This window comes from Cavia porcellus, unplaced genomic scaffold (genome assembly GCF_034190915.1).
Source record: "Cavia porcellus strain 051 isolate PalLab524CR breed Dunkin Hartley unplaced genomic scaffold, mCavPor4.1 scaffold_7, whole genome shotgun sequence".
NCBI classification, from domain to species: domain Eukaryota; kingdom Metazoa; phylum Chordata; class Mammalia; order Rodentia; family Caviidae; genus Cavia; species Cavia porcellus.
Window position 1 is genome coordinate 53,518,350 of NW_026947490.1, and position 22,438 is coordinate 53,540,787.

The following is a 22,438-nucleotide window of genomic DNA, read 5'->3' on the forward strand; positions in this document are numbered from 1 at the left end:
TTGCAATGTATCATAAATTTGGTATTGTTTTGGGAAAATGGACAATGTGATTCTGTATAATTATTCCCAGCACCTCAGTGCCTAAAGTCATCTAATCATTACATTTCACAGCAGGTCCTCTCAAATTCAAATACATTTGGGGGCCATGTAGTTGACCTAAATAAGTGAGGCAGGCTGAGTATGTCACACTGGTGGGATGTTGGAGATGGTGGAAGCCTCAAGACTACAAATCCTGTTTAAAGGGGGCAGTTCCTACCCCACATTAGGTGATTATAGTCATAGGAATTCTATGGCTAATATTTCTAGAACTGATGAATTTTTAAGAGGTCCTTTACTTCATATGAAATCTGACATTTAAAAAGTTGGTGACTAATTTAAAAAATTTAAAATGACTGCATGGGTCAAACTAAACATGGCTGTTTCCAGGGCAAACAATTTTCTCCTCCACCTGGTATGTCTCTTCCCAAGTTCAGAGGTGGCAAGTTCCAAAATCCCAGGTCATGGGACTCTTATGTCCTGGTAATTCTGTAAACCAAGGCCTCGGGGGCAGTGACTTACCCACCAATTTTGTCAGAGTGGTCTAGCAGTCACCTGATTATTTGTGTGGTTAGTCTCCACTTGCTATTGTTGAGAAAAATCAAAGCAATCCTTAGAATGAATAATGAAACAGCCATTATCTTTGAGAAGCCTCAGATAAGGCATTGCCTTTGCCAAGTTTACATTATTTCAAAAATATATTAATTAGCCAGGCGTGGTGGCTCACGTTTGTAATCCCAGCACTCGAGAGGCTGAGGTGGGAGGATCGTTGTGAGTTCGAGATCAGCCTGGGCTACAAAGTGAGCTCAAGGCCAGCCTGAACTGCATAGCGAGACCCCGTTTCAAAAAGACAAAATAAAAAATAAAACAAAATATATTCATTGTTCTGGAAATAAAATACAATACGAGCAGTGTAAAGTGATGAGTGTGTTTGACTTATTTCTTCAATTTGCTATATGCTAGCATATATCTATTTGTGGCAATCTGAAGCATCCTCTTGTTTCTTCAGTCTCAGCAATGAGTCTGGTATGGGCTTAAGGTTTTTAATAGTCTCCTAAACTTTGAGTCTAATTTCTTGTTCTCATTGCTTGTCTTGTTTCATTTGCTTAATTGTCAAATATTTTTAGAGTAAATTCTAGGTGTCAGATATGGTTTTAGATACTAAAGTCTTGACAGTGAGTCACCGAATGGTCTATTCTTTCACGGTGCTTATTTTCGGCTGAAAGAAGTCATCGGTCAAGTAAAGAGATGAATAAATCACCTGGCTTCAAATATTGATCACTGTGATGAAAGACAGTCAAATAGAGAAATGGGGTGATGGTAGAAGGAAGGCCTTTCTGAAGACTTAACTGCACTGGAGACTGAACGGTGAGACATGAACACAGATACAAAGCCTGAAGTTTGCAGTCTGGGGAAAGACTTGGAGTAATGGTCTTGGGACAGGAATGAACTTGATATGTTCAGGGGTCACAGGCCAATCTCCTGACTTAAATCTCTCATCTAACTGGTCATCAGCATTTGTCAGCCTTTACACCCCCATCCTGGCACAGAATTTCCCTAGCTTTTGCCACTCTCCTCTGTTTCATTGACTCTCTCCAAGGTCCTGAACATGATTGTGCCACCTTAGAGAGTGTATCCACTATTTCATTAGTTACCCCAATGTGTTACTCATCTAAGGTCACTTACTGACTTATGACTTCATGCAAATTTTACGTCCATAGAAAGTGGAAAGCTTATTGCATTTATATTTCTTTTCTCTGAGGCCCGGAAGCATTTTATATTAACCCAGAAAGATAATGTCCTGAACTAAAGTAGTCAACAAGGTAGAATTACTGGCAACTTTTAGCCTCTGAGATATGTGCGTGTATGGATGTGAGTGTACCCTGAGGGAGTGAGGGAGCAGATTCAGGATGGGTGGTTCCAAAGTGCCGCACTTGAATAACTGGGAAGATAATGGTGCCATTCACCGAGATTCAGTAAACATAAGGAAAAACAGGTGTCATTCATATGCATAACATAGAGGAATACAGGGGACATACAGTGAAGGGTGAGACAGAGTGGAAAGAAGCTGAGAGGGAGTTCTTGCATCTGAAGCTGGGACTCTAGCAGAAAGTCTCTGTCACCTCAAATTGGAACACCAAATAAAGTTGGTCAGTTAGGCATAAATATGATGAAAAGATAGACCTCTATATGTTATTGCATACCATTATTATCCTTTATTAGAATAAGGATTTTAATGGGTGGTTAGAAACTTAACCACTAAAAATAGAATTTCTACAATGTGTGTTGAAGTTACACATTTTAAAAGATAAAAGTTAGCCAAACCTAGTGCCCATCCCAGCACTCAGAAGGCTAAAGCAGAATGATCATGAGTTTGAGACCAGCCTAGGCTACATAGAGAATGCAAATCCACGGTGGAGACCCTGCCTCAAACAAACAAACACAGAAGAATACAAAACCAAAACAAACAAAAAGATAAAAGTGAGGCAGTGCTTTAAGAAATTCAGACCAGAGTTGATTTGTGTTATTTCAGTTTCTTCTGTGTTCATTTAAGTACTTTTTATAAGCATATCTTTAGTTTTTTTTATTTTTGTGATTGAGACATAGGTAGGTGGTAGAGATGGTCATAATTTTATACTAAATAATGTATCCCAGGAATACCTGAAAAATAAGACACAGCTCTTGCCACCAAATTATCCACAAAGTTACCTGGGCTGCCCTTTCTACTTTGAAGTAGTGATTCCTTTCCTTAACTGATGATCATTGCTTTTTAAAAATGGTTAGCTAATGTATTCAGTGGATATGAATCTACTTTTTTTTTTATTCCCGAGACTAATTGCAAATTGCCATCTCATCAAAGAGCCCTCTGATTTGTTAAAGGGCAAAAGTTCAACAATTTACAGATCTTAATTGGCTGTTTTATAAATTCTGGAATCAGAAACACTTTGTTCTATAAAATAGAATATGCATTCTGATAGCCAAGCTGAAGATGTTATATAGACAGAAAAGGACTTCAGGAAAACAGAAACAAAAAAGCAAAATCAGATTGGATATTTCAAAATTACTTTCCATGTAAGGTGGAGACAGAAAGGCAGAACTGTAGGGAAATAACGGATTAGTTAATGTAAGATTATTTCAAGTTATCTTTTCCTGCGTAAGACAGAGGGAACTTTGTTATCCTCCCAATCAAAACTGATCTGTTTGGGAAATTAGACTATTGTCTCTCTAAGCCTCATTTCTTGGAAAGTTCAATAAGGGACTTAGTTTCAGTGTGATGATACGTATCTTTGACATGAATGCTTACATTTTGATTTTTAGTCTGGTTTGTTGAAACCTAGAACAACAGCTTAGTCCAAAACAATGATGTTCTGTAATTTTTATTCAAATTTTAAGAGACTTACTGTAAATTACTTTGATTAGAAATTTTAGTAGTAGCTAAAACTTGCTTTACTTATATATTTAACATTATTTTCTAATTGGAAATAAGCTCATTGGTTATTATTTATGAATCCTCTCATTTGGACCTCTGATAAATCAGCCAGAGTGCCTGTGTTCGGGCATTTTGATGGAATGAGTTTATTTTCTGTAACCTGGGGGGTAGGTACTATTTGCTAGAAACAGCAGAGGATTGAGTCTCTCCCTTTCAGGGTCCTGTAGCCACTGAGCTGTCCCAGGCTTTGTCAGTTCCCTCCGTAGTGGCTCCCTAGTGAGAGAGAGAGAGAGAGAGAGAGAGAGAGAGAGAGAGAGAGAGAGAGAGAGAGAGACAGAGAGAGACAGAGAGAGACAGAGAGACAGAGAGAGAGACAGAGACAGAGACAGAGACAAAGAGACAGAGAGCCTATTTTCAATACTGATCATACTTTCTGCTTTACTTTTTCACAGTGTTATCTTGAAAGTGCAATAATATGAAATAGGACAACACATATGACTGTACCTAGAAAAATATGATTTTTGATATTTTAAGGCATTTAATCACTGGTGATACTAGAACAATTTTACTGTGCATTCCTATGAGAGAGTACAATTAGAGGTTCAGGCCCTGATTTGTGTCTTGCTAACTGCAATCTTGAGGAAGTGCTTATCTACCTCATACTGTTGTTATCAAGGTCAAAAGATTATTAGTTATTAGTACAGTGCTACCCTAATGCCTAACATTTGGAAAGTGTTTGCTTTATCAGGTATTTATTTTCCTTATTCTTACCCTGCCCAACAGGAATTTATGGCCCTCTCCTGCTGTGTTTGTACTCTGGGACCCACTAAAAGCTAATTTGCAAAATAGAGAGATATCAAGAGCCTAAGCAAACAAGGAATCAAAGAACCTGATTTCAATTGTAATACTTGAGCCAACTGGCCAGGTGACCTTTGGTAGATTTTATTCAGAGTGGCAAAACTACTAAGTGAATGAGAAAGCGGAGGTCCCAACTCATTCCTCCGTGTTAACAGAAATGCTCATCTGTTCCACAGTCAAAACCAACTAACCAATCAATTACCCAAACAAAATATTTTCTCTTTTTGGCTTAAAGGCTGTGTTCATTAACTTCTATCATTTTTTCATCTGCATTTACTACTTAATAAGGCATAGTACTCTACCCTTGACCTCTATCATGCCATTACACCTGCCATGGCTAGAAATCACCTCTTCATTGATAGCACCCAAAAGATGACTTTCAAACATCATCTTCCTTAACTTTTGGCCACAGAGAAAAGAAGGCGAATGACCTTCATGGATACGATAAATAACATTTTTGAGTTTAAGTCCAGGCATAGTAATTCTTGATGTTGAAAACAAAATTGCTATTTGAAGGGACTTTGTTCTGCTGAAAACACCCATATTCAGATACAAAATGTGAATTATTCAAGTAATCAAAGAAACCAGGTCTAGCAAAATGTCTTACTGTGACACCAGTTACCAAAAGTGAAATCTGATGACAGGAAAATGATTAGAGCACAAAGCAATCTATTGCTTTGTTCTTACATGAAATGATGATGGTGAGGTAGGCACCTGGGTGCTATTTGTACCTGATGGGTCCTGACACAATTCAGACCATTGTCTAATCATTCTACCCCATCCAATCAAAATGCATTTGTCCTATGCAGCAAATCATCAATCTTTTCTTTGTTTAGGAGACCCTCAAAAATCCAAGCAAACTGTTAAAGGTAGTCACTTGCATTTCAACAGACCTATTTACTTATTTTAAAAAATTAGTATATGTTTGCAATACATAATTGCATTCATCTTGGAGAACTGATCCATTGACATATCATCTATTAATCATTTTTACCTCAAGGTGTATCCTTAGGCACACTGGAGAGTGGGTGCAGGGAATATTTTTGGTCAGGGGAGAATTTTCCCTACCCTCTGAGTTTCTCCCTGGAGTAGACTACCTTATAATGGGACACTTGGTGAAACCGCTCCTCTGAGCTGAGTCAGATCATTGCAGAGAAGGTTTATCCTTCTCAGAGGCTGCCAGGATGATTAAACAGGGCAGTTGAGTAATTGGCCCCAAATAGCAGAAGGGAAGCAGAGAAAATGACTGGTCTGGGAACTGGCAACTGGTCTAGTCTAGTTTGGTGACTCTCACAATCTCTTCCTGGTATTGTCCCCTCTAACTTGAGGGACTGGACTAACTAGGCTTTTGTTTGTTGTTTTGGAGGGTAGAGGTTGATCCCAGGGTCTTGTATATACTAGGACGGTAAGTGCTCTGCTACTGTGCTCTCCCTGCCCGGCCCTGGATTAGATTTCTGAGGCCATATGTAGTCCAATGGCTCCAAAGTAATCTGTTTAAGTTTCTCTGTTTCTCTCTCTACTGATCGCAGTTCACTTACTTTCTTTGTCAAACTTTTTTTTTTTTTTTTACCTTGCTTGATTTTACCAGTACCTTCCAAAGTGATTACTTCAATCTCTCTGACACTTAACTTACTTTCTGGCTAGTTCATTCAGAGGTAACCTTATGAAATACGTATCTCACAAGCAAATCACCATCTTCTTTAGAGGTAGTGCATCTCTCTGGTGGGTCACAGGCAAGCAACTCCATGGCAATTTTGGAATGTGTCTAGATTATTCACCCTTACAAAGCAAAACTTTTCAGCATGGACTTAGTCTTTTTCTGAGGTTATTCATTGATGCTTGTATGAGCAGCCAGGTTTGAAACCAGATAATTCAACTATATTAAAGGGCTCTGTGTGAAGCCACCATAGTCTTGCCGTGCCTTTAGCCTGATAATTACTTTCTTTAAAGATTTTCAGAGTCTAAGGTTGAGGTACTGTCAATTTTTTTCCCATTTTCACAAACATAAGCATATAAAGGGTTGAGTTTTGTGTTAGGCAGTGGTAATTCACCAGTCAAACATTGTCTACAAGAATCATACTGTGTTTTTGGAAGTCAGTGCTAATACTATGAGTTACAAAGCAAAGCAAAGCAAAACAAAATAAAATACCCAGAAATGTCAGGGACTATATTAAAACCTTCCCTTACAGGAGTGACAGATAAACTATAGGACATATGTTGAATTGGATGTTCATAAAGACAATGGATAACTTTTGACCATGCCCCAAATATTTTGTTGTTTATCTGAAGTGCAAAATTAATTAAGTGTCCTATATTTTTATTTGCTAAATGTGGCTATCCTATTTCCCAGAATAACACTAGATCACCCAGGTATTACATCATCAATGGTGGATGATAAAATGTAATTTGAGTGATATGCTGAAAATACTGAGTTTATGATTTTTCAACCTAGAATTTTATACCTATCCAATCCACCAGAGATGCTTAAAGGAGAAATTAAAACATTTTAACATATTCAAGGACTCAAAAATTATTTCCATCATATATTTCTCAGACTTATTCAGGATGGAATAAGAAAAAACCAAACTAAAATAAGTATCAAGTCAGTGAAAGTGTGACTTAGGTTCAAGAAAGTAAAGAAGGAACTCCTTAAGGATAATGCATGCTCAGCAGAGTAAGGTAGTATGAAAGATTCTTTGACTGAAAATAGCAAATTTAACTCAAACATGCTTTATCAAAAGAGAAGGTAGAGAGGGCTGTCTGCTTCACTACATGGTTTGAGACCAGCAAAGGCAAAGACTTCTAGTATCTTTCTGTGCTGCGATCCTTGGCTTTGAGTGCTCTTCCTCCTTGTCATACATGGTGGCTAGAAACAACCCTAGCAAATGTTTCTTTGTACATAGCCATCAGGAGAGAAACTGGCTTCTTTTTGCAGCCCAAGTTTGCTGAGGGCTGCCTGATACTGAGTTGCCTTGATTCTTCTGTTCATTGCCTACTGCATGGTAGGCACTGTTCTAGGCACCAAAGATAAAGCAGAAAATATTATAGAACAAGTTTCCCATCTTTATGAAATTTACATTGAGACAAACAGGCGATAAACCAGGTAAGTATGTAAAATATCTTTCTGTGATAGGGTGATACATGCTAGTGAGATAAAGCAGAAGGGGTGATAGGTAGTGTTGGGAAATACAGAATTTTAGAAAAGGTGCTCAGGAAAGCCATTTGTGACAGAGTGGATGTGGGAGAGTCAACCACAGCATCCACTGGACCCACAGAACTAACTCTCTGGGTGTTAGTGGGAGGACAGAGGGTTCAAAGAGAGAGGTCTGGGGAAAAGGAGGGTTCTTAGAATACCTGACAGAATGGAAAGCTTAAAAATCACGTTAGGGTCAGTAGAAACGAAGGAAAGTAAAGAATATTGAACAATGATTATATAGTCATGATAATGTCAACACTGTTAGTAGTTTCCACATTTTAGAATAAAATGAGAAAGTGAGCAAGATGTAATTAGAATGAAAGAAGCAAATGTAAATGGTACCCACTTGAACTCAAACACCAGAAGACTGGGAAGCTGAAGATGGGAGGTGGGCGAGCTAGACAGGCTAGCAGCATTGCTGTTTTCTCTGCACCCACAGGGCACGGATGGTAAGAAAGACTGTGTACAAGAGGTGACAGTGGATCCTGGGGTGGAACGCAGGCCTGCAGTACCAGCACTCTCGGAAGATGAGCCAGGAGGATCATGATGCAAGCCCAGCATGGGCAACTAAGCGACATAGAACTTTTTTCTAAAAACAAACAGAATAAAAAAGAACTAGGGATGTAACACAGTGCCAAGGCTCTGGGTGTAATCCCCAGCACACACACACACACACACACACACACACACACACACACGCACGCACAGAGGTTACTAAAAAAAAAGTAACTCAAAATATTGGTGCCTTTTCATTCAGTCTTTTAACATTGATTATATTTATACACATTTGTGATTAATGTGGAATAAGGATATGATTTAGTGAACTCAAATTTATGAATCTAAATTGATTAGCTTAGGGGCTGGGGATTTAGCTCAGCAGGATATGTGCCTGCCTTGCAAGTGTGTGGTCTTGAGTTCAATCCCTGGTACTGATAAAAAATGAAAAAGGCAAAAAAAAAAATCGATTATCTTAGATTTGATAGATAATTTGTTGTGTTTTAAATCTCCCAGGGGATTGAAATGAAAACCAAAACAAACATGACATTAAAGTCTTTATGTGAAAGACTTTTGGCATTCAGCAGTGACTGTAAAATTAGCCAGTTTACCAAGGAAATGAGATCCCAGCCAACTAAAACTCACATTGATGTTATTCAAACAGTGAGAGCTATTGATTACCAAGATTAAATGACAGAATTGTTTCATGTATGAAGATAAGAACATAGACTCCTTATACAGTGGTACCTTGATGTTTGTAGTAATTGATTCCAGGAAGCACAGGGAGTGCTAAAAAGGACTCTTACTGAACAAATTGTTCTGGCTAGAGAAGACACCAAGTCATGGAGGCAATCCACACTGATGAGATCGAGCCGTGCATTGAGAGCCAAACAGAGAATGAGTACCAGGGCAACATTTTTGCATCAAAATGCATGGAGTACCCAATTCGATGTGTTTCAAAGCATCCAGCACTTAAGGTATGACTGCATAATGAGACGTCTTTCATTTCCTGCCTTGCTCAGTAGCCTTGCTCCTACTCCTTGGCCACCCACCGGGGCTGAGTCCACTCTGACTGAGAGAGTGTTGTAGGATGTACTCAACTTTCTATGGCCTTTGTGCCTCAGCCATGCAGTTCCTTCGCTTGGACTGCCATTTCCTACCAGTCTGCCTGGAAGCTCATGCTTCCAATCCAATAGGTTTTGGCTCAAATGCTCAGTCTCCTGTGGGGCTTACCCAGCTCCTACAGGGGCATTTTGCTACTCCTTTCCTTGTGCTACCACTGAACTTTATTCCTGCCATGACTGGGGTCCTCATGGTATGGAGAGAACACTATGGCTCCCAGCTTGGCTCCCAGATCTACTGTAACTCTGTGAATTTGGGCAAGTCACTTACCCACGTTTGTCCTCAGTTTATTTATCTGTAAAGTGCCTAGCTTAAGGTAGGTGCTCAAAAACATCTGCCACTGTATGTTGCTGCTGCTGTTTCAGTAATATTTGGTTTACATGTCCAATCATTGAGGTTAGGGACTGTAACTTTCCATCTTTCCATCATCTGCATCATCGAACAAGGCATCATATTCTTCACAAGGTACATAGACTAAGTGAATGGAGTAACTGACTTAGAGTCAGTTCAGCTGACTTTGTTTTTATAACTATTATCTTTAAGAATTGAGATTTCCAAGAGTGGACCTCAGTGTCCTGCAACAAGGATGCAACATTAATTCAATGAGCCAATGATTTTCTAATTAAAACAAAAAATCACTTCCTGAATACAGTTACTATATTTTCAGCTCAGCAAGAGCTAAAAATATAGAAAAGACAAAGGTCTCCTAGCAATGCAAGGCCTTGCCTCTTTCTTGTAAGATTTCTCAATGTCATAGAGATACTGGTTGTCTATAGAGATTGTGGCATACAGAATTTCAGGACTAAACAGATGATGCATTTCAAGGAGACAGGAAAAATTCTAAACCTAATAAGAATGTGAGGCATCATTAAAGTTCTTTTTATTGTCTTATGCAATACATCTACTTGGGTTTTCTATGTTATTGCTTTTCTTCTGTCTTTACGGGGTTATCATTCATAAGCCTGCAACATTTCCATTTAAACTCAGGTATATGTAAGTCCTTTGCATTTATGTAGAACTGACATATGACCTTTGGGACCTAAGTATAATGGTGGATCTCTTCTGGCTGGGTGGCGCCTCCTGTCTGTGCTGTCCTCCAGAAGCAGAGCTCTGTATTCTCCACCATTACTCTCCTTGTAAGAAAATCAGGCTCTGCTGGCAATTATATGAAGCTGCCTCCACTAGTTACTTGGAATAATATTTGTCCTGGTTATCTCCAAAGGCTGCTGGAAGACTCCAGTGAGCCATTTTGTAAAGTACAAAATGATCTACAAATACCAGGGTTTTATTATTAAAAACACATCTCATCTTCCATTAGATAAAGGAATGTTGAGTGTGCTAGAAAACCAACGCTAAATTGGGGGAGAAACATTTTAAAAACCTAATTACCAAGTATCACAGAAATACTACAAAGAGAGCGATTACTTGATTAATTAATGATAGGAGCTCTACACTCCAGCCTTTCAGTTGTCCTGGCATCAATCCTCTTTGCCTATCAGGATGAGTTTCTTTCTGCCAACAAATAACTATCAAACCACTGAGGCCTAACTGATGTGTGATTAATGTGGGCTCTGGTAATTGTATGGCTGAGTTTTATGCATGAAGCTGTATCTGATTTTTCTCCCTTAATTTCCTCCTGTTTAATTGTTGGTCATAAAATAGTTGCAAATATATCTGCTGAATCTGAGAACAAGTTTTGCAACTTGAAAGGTGCCTGAGTCAGTTTGGGCATCTTGTATAGTAAAGCCAACTGGGGGGGAGTGTTTAGGCTATGAAACGAATTGGCGCTCGGTTTCCTCTATCAGCCCTGCTGGCTCCTTTCATGCAGCTGCTCACTGGCCCTGCCTCCCAGCTGTTATTATTCAGCACATACATGGCTTCAGTAGTGGCAAAAGTCTTATCACTTTCTAACAGCCTGTTAGACATGACCTTATTCAACCTCTCATAAACACCTGCCATACTAGTCTTCTAGCATCCATTTACTGTGTTGGTTATTAGCGCCTGCTATTCTTTGAGGTTTGCACTACCTACCACTTCTTCTCTGCTTATATTCTTAATGGGTCAAGTAGGGCTGGTTCCATTTCTCTTGCTCAAGGGTTGGACCATTGGAGTCCCAGTGATTGGCTCAAAGATGGGCATATGATCAAGCTTGGCCAATCAGAGGCAATCTTATTAGCATAGAAGAAACTGTTTGAAAAGAGAAGCTCTCTTTTTCCTCTTGAGTTTTTAGAATGATACAACTTCAAAGGCTCTCTGTTTCTTTGTGCTATTTAAGTACAGGCCAGCTAGGAAGGATAATAGCACAGAGGAAACAGGCTTAGAGGTGGAGAGAGATATATATTCTGTTGGCATTGTTTGTATGTGGTTTTAGTCATGCCTGTTGACGTGTGTGTGTTTAACTTGTGAAGCAATTTGAATGAGATTTTTCTCTTATAATGAAGATTCCTGATTCAAATGATGATGCTTTGACATACCACCTTCTTGCCTTAGTGTGTTACATATGTACAGGGTCTTAAAAATTAGAACGTGCCAGGAAGAAGTCATTGTGCAAAGCATAAAATAGAATATATATGTACACAGGCATTGTTATAGATTAAAAACTGGTGGTCAACTTGATGCTAGTGGAATTAAATCACCATGGTGCTGAGCGTAGATGTTCCACCTGAGGAAAGTTGCCAGCATAAATAGAGAAGTGGAGAAGAAGAAAGGTGTTGAGGTATTGTGGGTTTCATTAAGTGTTGCTGTTTGAACCATCGGTTCTCCTGGAGGAGCTCTGGTCCTTACATCGAACATTGCTTTTTGGCTCTGACGAAGGAAGACATCGGCCACTTAATCTCCAGGACAAACTTGTCACGCTGACTTCCTGGCATGTACTTGACTGTGCTTACTGTTGGAGGAGCTCAGGACCTCTGCGTCACTGAGGTTGGCTGTGGTGCTTTTCAGGACATACCTGGGCTTTATTATGAACATGACTTCTCAGCTCCAGTGTAGAACCCTCAACCTACCAGCACAACTCCCTCACCCCGCTGGTATAGACTTTCTAACTTCCACCGCTGACCTTTGGGCCTTCCCAGCATGTATCCATGGTATGAGTCCTTTTTGTGGGCTCTAATTCATCAGGAATTGTGGGAGGCATTGTCATGGGCTCTGGGTTTTCATCTGGGCTCATGTAGGACATTACTGTAGGATTCAGGCTCTTGGCTGAATATTCTCTGTCTTTTGTGTCGTGGATGGACTTCCTGCACTTTCTTGTGTTAACTCGGGTGACCATCATAAAATAATATAAATTTCATGTCCTGATTCTAATTGTTCTCCTCACAACCCCTGACTACAACAGGCATACACATATAAATATGTAATTTCCCCCTCTAGAAAAAATTTGCTTGTGCCAATTTGACATCTTCCCTTATGTCATTAGATCTAATTGAAATAATTCTGGATCATCTCTCTAGTAGAAGGTGCTGTGTACCCTGTGGATGAGTACACTCTCTGGGAATCTTTAGTCCATCCATTCATTGAATGATTAGGGACCGGCTTAGACCTGGTGGGGAGAATGTGGCAGGTGAAAAAGACAGATCTGTTTGCTTCCCTAATGGAGATTTTTATCTCATAGCTTTTCATGGCTCAACAATCCAAGACTCATAGAGACAGAGGCAATCAGCAGATTTTTTTATACATCAATCACCTTAATATCTGTAAATACTGATTTGTTCTTAAAACAATAATATTTCACTTTCACTGTTTTTACTTTCATTAAAGCAGCAGCAGCCCACTGCAAAATTAACTATGCAACTGAGTACCCATACAAATTTCCAGGTTTTTTTAAGTGATAGAAAATATTATTGTACCACCCCAATAAGAAAACCTCTTCAACTCCTTGTTTCATTTTTATTAATTCTTCTTCTTCTTCTTCTTCTTCTTCTTCTTCTTCTTCTTCTTCTTCTTCTTCTTCTTCTTCTTCTTCTTTTTCTTCTTCTTTTTCTCCTCCTCCTCCTCCTCCTCCTCCTCCTCCTCCTCCCCCTCCTTCTCCTCCTCCCCCTCCTTCTCCTTCTTTTTTGATACTGGGATTGGAACTCAACTTCACACTTGCCAGGTGCTGTGCTGCTGAGTTGTATCTTGGGCACTTGACTTCCTTTAAAAGCATTTATAATGAAGGGCTATTTCAAAGGTTCATTTGTTCTCCTTTCATAAGCCGGGCTCGAAACTTCCAACTATGCTTCAAATTGACATCAGTTGCACTGAATTTGTTTGCTATTTTAATCACTTCTTTTTCAATGCTTTATTAATTGGTGCCCTTCACATTGATGTAGTGGCAACTGACACTGGCATAATGGCAGGAAATTGCTTTCTTGAATCCTTGAGTTCTGTCCCACCTAGATCCACGGGTAAGCAAAGGATGAAAAAAAGTGTCTCCCTTGTCCATTATGAGGTGCATGCAGGTATTGTCCTATTCCTAGTCCTGGATCTCGTGGAACATTAGATTCACTCCACTCTCCCACTTGGAGTAACCATGTGGCTTCAGGGAGCTCTTTCGGGTACCTGGAAGCATGACCAGACAACTGATGTGCGCCGGTCAGTGTGAGTGTGCTCCATTGCAGTTCCAACAGCAATGATGTGATCGCTAGGTGGAAAAGGGAGATATTGGGGCTGGGGATTTAGCTCAGCGGCATAAGCGCCTGCCTTGCAAGCAGGCAGTCATGAGTTCGATCCCTGGTACTGATAAAAACGAAAAAAAAGACAAAAAAAAAAAAAATAGAAAAGGGAGATATTGCAGATCCTGGTGCAAGGGGTGATGTGACGTCTTCTTGTCACTATCTGGTGGTTTGTTTATCAGCATTGTGTGCATAGCCATAATATTAGGTCCGGTAAAGTGCTTCACCTATTGCAGAATCTGGGGGAGAGGGAAATATCTAAAGAGCTCTTCATCTTCTTGGAAACTTTGGATCTTTGAAATCACTTTTTTGCTTGTAGTGCATTCTGACTTCAAACTGCTCACATCTCTCATTATCTGTATTCCTGATGATTTCGCTTCCTTTCTGTAGATTTTCTCAAACTGATCCCCAGAGCATTGAATATCGGCATCAGATACCAGATTTTTAATAAGAACCCTTTTTCTTCATAAAAGTTTATCTGTTCCAATGTTAGGACATTATTATCCAAAGTGTACTAGAATTCATGAGGCTGGACACAGGCTGGGGAAACAGTTCCTGAGGTGGGGTGAGCTACTGGGGACCCAGCTCCGGCCCTCCATGCCGAGGTGTGCTGTATTCTGCAGGCGGTGGCCGGAGTGTGTCCAGTACTTGGCTGCGGCTGAGAGAAGCTGGACACCCATGCCTGGCTCCCCTTGAGGTCCTGCCTGCAACCCACACCCCAGCCAGCTGGCCAATCAGCAGATATTGACAGTGAAACAAGCCCTTTTTCTGGTCTGTGTCCTGCCACATGGGAACAGATCTGAAGATTTCTAAGTTGTACTGATGATATCATTGGTTATGGACTCATTCTGCTTTCATGGGGGTCTCTTTAGTCCTAATGACACTCAGCTCTGTTTTTAACCTGGAAAAGGAAATACCCTCTAAAAGATGAAATTGTGACAGGCCAACAACAAGGGCATACAGACTGAAGAATGCCATCTGTTAATCCCTTTTCTCTAAAATAATTGGCTTTCTTTTGCAGCTACTAAGACTGCTATGGATTTAGGGCACTTTTACCCCAGTGACTTATAAACACTTTACTTGGTTGGATGCACTTTATTTTCTTGAGTCTCTGCTGATTGTATCAGAAGCCAGAGTTATGTTTCCCAGCTCACAAGGAACAGAAGCAAGGCAGAGAAGTTTGGAGAACTTATGTGCATTGTCACAGATAGTGAGACACACCCTGATCCTCTGTGACTCTCTCAAGAAGCTACTTACTGCCCCCTACCTGGCTTGTGTGCCTGCTCTCATCTCCCTCCTTTGTTCTCCACTGCCCAGGCTCCAGATAAGGCTGGTGTGACTAAGAAATTTGGAATTTCCTCCTAACTGTAGTTTGTTCATTCACCACTACTTTCTCGACCAATCTATCCTCTCGCATGCTGGAAATACATAGCAACACCTGTGTTACTCTCCTGCCCAGAAACTTTCATGGTTTATTTTCTTGCCTGCAGAGCAAAGGTCAAGTTCTTTAGTCAAGGAAGCAAGGCTCTACATAACCCCTCTGCCTACCTCAGTATATCTTATTTGCTATGTCTGTCCCCGTGCTCCTGGATCCACCATGGCAGGCCCTTTACCGCCCCCCAGACATGTCCTCTAAGTTCAATGCCTTTACTCTCACTGCTTCTCATCTGGAAGGCTTGGGCCTCGTTTCCTGGGCCAAACATTTTCCCATGAATTCCTTCCCATCCTTTGGAGTCCTGGATAAGCCTCCTTTTTCCTGAAGCTCTCTGAGATTTTCCCTGCTGGAAGTAATTTCTTCACACTGTATATCCCGGTTACGTGTGCTTGATTCTTGTAAGATTTTTAAAAGGTAGTCAGATATTTATTTGCATACTCATCCTTTCCCTTTGATTCTGAGAAGGCCCATCAGGATGGGGCCAGTGTCTGGCTTGTCTTTGTGACTTCCTTGGTGTGCTGCTTTGATTAGAGAACTAAGTTAATACTTACTGAATGGATGATGAGGGCATTCTCTAATCTTAAAGATGAGGCTACACATCCCACATTTTCTCTCACTGCTGAGCCATTGAAGATGCTGTTCCCTGTCTAGGATGTGCCCATATCCTCCCTGGTTCTCTGTCCAGTTCCCAACTTCCAGTAAAGAGAACATCGGATGCTGCAGCACTCTGTGGACATCTCATGGAGTCGTATGAACTCTTGCTAACTTTTATCTTTTTTTCTCTTCTGCTGTATTATAATCCACCTTATGATTTCATTTCAAAAATGTTTTCTACAACCCTCTGAATAACGTCTTTGACCTGTTAATAGGTGGCAAGAAACACTGGCTTCATGGACTCCAAGGCATCTTTTGACTCCCCACTGACACATTCCATTCCCAGGCAAGAGATCTCTTGACCTCAAACTAGACTTGAACTCCTGAGAGCTCTTTGTACAGTCCCTCTTCTTCATAGCACTGAATTATACAGCTTTTGGCAAAATTCTTTGTTTGCTTTTTTTTCTTCCCAGTAGACTTCAAGCTTGGTGAAGTCAGAACGTCTCTGCTTTTTTTCATTCTCAGGTTCCCAGGGCCTTGCACAGTTCCTGGGACACATCTGTGCATATTAAGGCTTTGCTGCACCCATGAATGAGTGCTTGTAAGTTGGAAGATGAAACAATAACATAATTCTGGATATGTGCTTTAGGTAGATCAGTTGGGATTATAAATTTCACTATTCAAAAGGCAAAAGTCAACACTAACAATGACAAAGTTGGAGAGATGGTATTGAAGGGTGGCAGACTCAGGCAGGGAGGCAGGGAGACTAATGTGGGGGCCTCCACAGTAGGTACTTGAGCTAAGGGACAGACAGTGTTGTGTGAAGCACTGGGAGAGATCTCAGAGAACTTTGTAAGGGAGAGTGATAGAACTTAGTTTCCTTTTCAGAGGTAAATCCAGTCCTTGAGGTTCCTATTCTGTCATGATCATTTTCTGTCCTGGTTTGCAACCCTTCTGTTCTCAAGGTCTCAGGCTAAAAGGCTTCCTCTCTGGAGTTCTGCATTCTTAAATGCTTGTGACAAATGTATAATGGGGGCTGCTTCTGCTTCTGCTGAGTCCACCACTTTCATGGCTCCCGCACTCCTCTCTCAAGCTAATTATGCTTTGACTCTCTCTGTTTTCTGCATTGACATTAGTGTTAAGCCAATTAAGACAGTGAGGCATTTCAAGTAGGATCACCTCCATATTGATCAGCTTTATACTAAAGCCTTAGTTCTTAATTACAAGCCTATAGCTCCTGTCTATAAACACAAAACCTCCTGAGTGACCCGGCCCCATGGGAGACGAGAGGCAGGCTCCAGCTGCAGGCAGCTTAGAATGCAGCTACAAGCATCCCTTAGCACCAGTCCAAGGATGGTTTGAGGCAGAGGTTTGGAGGCCAAGGTTGTGGGCAGACTATATGGCAGAGACCCGTCTCTCATGTAACCTTGGTGTTTGTGCTTGTCATCAGGGCACTGTGCCCAAAGTTCACATTGCCTGGGGTTGTTCTATTTGGGTTGTTAAAACTGTCCAAATAATGATTCATACAACTGACAAAATTATTTTTGGTGTATAATTAAATCAAGCACTTGATCCTTGGCCTCTGTTAGAATTGAAAATTAAAACCAACCAAAAACAAACAATCCACAGGAGAAGGAGCTATTTATCAGTGGGCACCTCATGAAGAATTATCTTCTTCTGCTGGTGCCATGGTGCTCAGAGAGGAGCACTGGCCATATTCCCACCAGTGTCCTCTCTGTGTTCCTTATCTCTTCCTCCCCGCCATATGCTCTTCTCCCCTTCTGGGTTGGATATGTACTGAACTATTTCTTCCTACATAAACTGGTCTGCATTTTCCTCCCCAGATAAATCTCATTTCATTATGTGCTGTCCACATTTCTAATCTGCTAGGTCCATTTATATTATCACTTGGCCTTGCCTAGCGTTTGGCCTATTTCTAGGTTTCGTGTTGCCATGACTTCTGAAAGGCCACAGAACAAGCCGAAAACACACCTCCCTCCATGACAGCAAAAGGATGGAGAGAGGAGGAAGAGAAAATTAAATAACCCTCTCTACTTACTGAGCAGCTTAGGCTGTAGTTTTCCATAAAATTTGCAGCAAAGAACTAACCAAACCAACATAAATAGCAAATCACCATTGATTTGCCAGTTAAATGGCAAATTCTGGATGTTTCATGTATATTAACTTTTCCCATCCTCAAAACTTCTCTCTGAGGTAGATATTATTATGCTCTTCCTTTTGGATGAAGAAACTGAAACAGAGATGCTAATGTGCTCATGGTAATACAGCTAGCAAGTGTGGGAACTAGATCTGTAGAGAACAAATATGAATTATAAACATCTTAAATCTTAGTAGTTTCAAAACATTTCAGCTTCAGATCAGATGTCAGACATTTACCTGACTTTAGTATGTGTTTGGAAAAGTCATCTAATACAGTTTTCTTGTACAGTTCTCATGGCCCAGCCATTCTTGGATCATCTGTCCTCATGCATATAGTAGGGTTTTACCAGAGAAAACAGATATAACACAAGATATTCAAATGTATGAGAAATTACAAGATTGGCTTATGATGGTCAGCCAGAGTCAAATGAGGAAGCGTGCAGTGGGTGTCTGCACGCTGGAGGCTGAAGGATTCAGTCGAAGGTCTGGAGTTTACCGAAGTGTTCTGTGCAAGTCTGCACCCGAAGGCCAATGAGTCTGCAGCAGAAGGCTGAAGAATCTGTGCCTCAGTCTGAAGGATCCAAGGCAGAAGCTGGAGTCTGCGCTAGACGCCAGGAGACTATGTCCAAACCGAAGGTGGAGACTGGAATCTCATCCTTCCTTCCTTTTATACCATCCAGAAATGAACCACCCTAGGGTGCGTCTTCTACACTGTAGGGTGTTGAATTGCTAAACTGATTTAGTTAGGCTTCTAAACTTCTCAAGTTGACACTACCAATCACTACTGTGCTCTTTTTATGCTTAAATAATATTGTATAACTTTCATCTCTTTACTGTGTAAACACATATATAATACACTTTAGTGTGTATACACACACATACACACTTTAGGAAAAGAAAAATAGTATGATGTTTTTTCAGTAGATGGTGTTACTCTAGTACTGGGGACCCTAGAGAATGTCGTATATTGCAGAAAACCCACTCCATTGTCAGCCTGAGAGAAGACATTGAAGATGCATGTACAGCAATCTCAATGACAAAGGTTACCCAAGCAACAGTGCATTGTACTAAAAAATGCCTGAAAGCTAATGGCCACCATTTGAGCACCTCTTGTAACTGTAGAGGCCAATGTTAACTTGTGTTAATCTCATGATATCTTGATAAATTGAATATTAAAATATTTATACAAGTTTTTCTTTTCCTGAAGTGTGTATAAACTTTCTGGTAGACTCTATATGAAGCAGTTTGTCATTGTTTATGTTACAAAAATGGGGTCATATTATAAACACACAACTTATATTTTCACTCATGATAATTCTTAGAAAATCTTTCAAGGTAACTGTTAGGCATGAACCCATGCCTTTTAATGGCTGTATAATAGTTTACTATATGAATGTACTATGTGACCCAAATATCACCTTTTAGGTGTATATAGCCATTTTGTATCTATAACCTTAAGTATAATTCTAATTGAAATAAATATTGTTTTAGTATGAATGATGATACCAATAAACATGTTTAAGTGTATATTCTTATGTACATGAGAATTACTTTTCTTTTTCTTTTTCTTTTCTTTTTCGGTACCAGGGATCAAACTCATGATCTCACACTTGCCAGGCACGTGCTTATGCCACTGAGCTAAATCCCCAGCTGAAAATTACATTTCTAAGTGAATAAACTCAGTGGTTTCTAGGATATTCAGACTTGTGCAACCAGTATTTTAATCAATGTTAAACATCTGGATTACTTACAAAGAAACCCCACACCTAATAGTGGCTATTCCCTTTTCTTTCTAGTTGTCCAGTTCTGGGAAACCACTACTCTACTGTCTGTCCTAAAAGATTTACCTCGTCTGAACATTTTGTATAAACAGAACCACATACCATGTGGTGATTTGCGACTGGCTTCTTTCACTAAGGCACTGTTTCCCAGTTCATCTGTACCTCAGTATTATCCATTTTTCATTCATTTTTATTTTTTGGTACCAGGGATCGAATTCACAAATGCGTGCTTGCAAGGCAGGCATTTATGCCGCTGAGCTAAATCCCCAGTCCCTTTCCATTCCTTCTTTATGGCTAAATAATAATTCAGTTGGGTGGATGTAGCATATTTTGTTTATCCATTCTTGTACTGATGGATGTTTGTCTATTTCTACTTTCCAGTTATTGTCAGTAGCGTTACCATGAACTTGTATTTAAATACCTGTTTTCAGTATTTAGCATCTATAACTAAGAATAGACTTGCCAGACCATGTGACAATTTTACATTTAGTTGCTCAGAAAGTACCAGACTGTTTTCCAAAGCAGTTACACCATCTTACATTCCCACGAGCACTGAGTGAAAGTTCTGATTTCTCTTCACATAATCCCCACATATGTTACTAGTTGTGTTTCTGATGACAGCTATCAGTATCTCCTTGTGGTTTTGATTTGCATTTCTCTGATGATCAGTTTTGTTGGACATCTTTTCATGTACTTATTGGCCATTTGTACACCTTCTTCTAGGTGAAATAGCTATTCAAATTACTTGCTATTTTAAATTGGGCCATGTTTCTATCTTTGATGTGTAACAATTCTTAGAAATTCTAATTACATAGCTTGTGTTTGACATGGTTGGAAGATATTTCTCTCCTATTCTGTGGGTTGTCTTTTCATTCTTCAGATGGCACACAATTTTAATTTTGAGGAATTTTTGATGTATTTAATTTATTTTAGTCTTGTATCACATGTGGCTTTGGTGTCTGTGGTGGTTAGGCTGGTTTGTCAGCTCGACCAGCTCTGGGGACTGCTTGAGGAACCGGAGGATCATGTTTCTGGGTGCATCTGTGGGTAGTGTTTTGGGGTATACATACACCTTGGCAGCTTGGCACCTATGCCTGGCCCCCTGCCCCTTCTTTTCTGGCACTGTTCCTTTGCTCTGCTCTCCATGAGCTAAGCAGCTTTGCTCTGTTTTGCTGTTTCTGCACTGGTGCCAGCCGTTCATGGGCCAAATCCCTTGAAACCTGGGCCAAATGAAACCTCTCCTCCTTTAAATCGTAGGTGGCAGGTTCTTTGTCCAGCAACGGGAAAACTGACTAGTATTGTGTCATATTAAAGAGCACTTTGCCTAACCCAAAGTCAAAACCGTGAGCTTAATGGTTTTAGCTCTCCCATTTAGTCTTGTCTTTGTTCTGGTGATATAAAAGTACCTAAACTGTATAATTTATACACAATGGAAATTTATTGCTCATAGTACCAGAGGCTAGAAAGACTAGGCTCAAGATGCCAGCAGATTTGGTGACATCATTGGTGGCAACTATTTACTGTGCCCTCACACAGTAGAAGAGGCAAGCGCCCTCAAACCTTTTTGAACTACAGTAATCTAGTTACATATCTACAGTATGATTTTTAGTGATTGATAATTGTCTGTGCTTTTTTCTTTGCCTGCTAAATTTGTTTATATATGAGAGAAATATAATGAAATTTCTTACTAGATTTGAATTTTTATTGTTTTCCTTGCAATTTTTTTCCTTTCCTCCTCTTTCTTTCTTTCTTTCTTTCTTTCTTTCTTTCTTTCTTTCTTTCTTTCTTTCTTTCTTTCTTTCCTTTTCCTTCTTCCTTTTTTTGACACAGGATTTCACCACATAGTTCAGGCTGGCCTTGAACTCACTAATGTAGTCTAGGCTGACCTCAAATTCATGATGACCTTCCTGTCTTAGCCTCCTGAGTGGTGGGATTAAAAGCAAGCATCACCATGCACAATCTTTCAACTGTTTTTAAAATTTTTTGTTTTTAACTTAGTACACAAAATATGCATATTTATGGGGTCCCAGTATGATATTTCAACACATATATCCTTTGCATAGTGCTCAAATCAGGGTAAGCATTTATCATCTCTTTATTCAAAACCGCACCTACTTCAGCATCTATGAGGTCAACTTTCTCCACACGGGAGTTAGACATGAATGCAGTACGTGTCCTTCTGTGCCTAGCTTGTTTCATATAATGACCTCCAGGTCCCTCAGTTTCTACCTTGCAAATGGTAGAATTTCATCCTTTAATGATTAAACGGTTTTCTGTTGTCCGTGTGCTCCACGTTTCCTTTATCTATTAATTAGCGGATGGACACTTAAATTGTTTCAGCCGTTTCTTGGCTGTTGTGAATGGCACCACAATCAGCACGAGGCTGCAGATGCTTCCTCGACAGACTGATTTAATTTCTTCAAGATATGGACCCAACAGAGGGATGCTGGATCCTACGGTAATGCTACTTTTCATTTTTTGAGGAACTTCTGTACTGTTTTGCACAGTACGTGTAATAATTTACCTTCCCAAGAGCAGTGCACTGGGTTCCTTTTCTCTTCATCTCTGCTAGCACTTGGTACCTTTGTCTTTGTGACAGTAACCTTTCTAACAAGAGGAGATATTCCATGGCAGCTTTGGTTCACATTTCCCCGCTGGTTAGTGGTGCTGAGTATTTTT

The 22,438-nt window shown here is 40.1% G+C and overlaps 1 long non-coding RNA gene and 1 pseudogene across 1 annotated transcript in view; one reads left to right on the top strand and one right to left on the bottom strand.

Annotated features, from left to right (window-relative positions):
- Window positions 1-22,438, top strand: part of LOC134476977 (uncharacterized) — a 76,293-nt gene that overhangs the window by 33,050 nt on the left and 20,805 nt on the right. The gene's annotated exons all lie outside the window — the stretch shown is intronic.
- On the bottom strand, window positions 13,300-15,416 carry LOC100732564 (phytanoyl-CoA dioxygenase, peroxisomal-like; annotated as a pseudogene).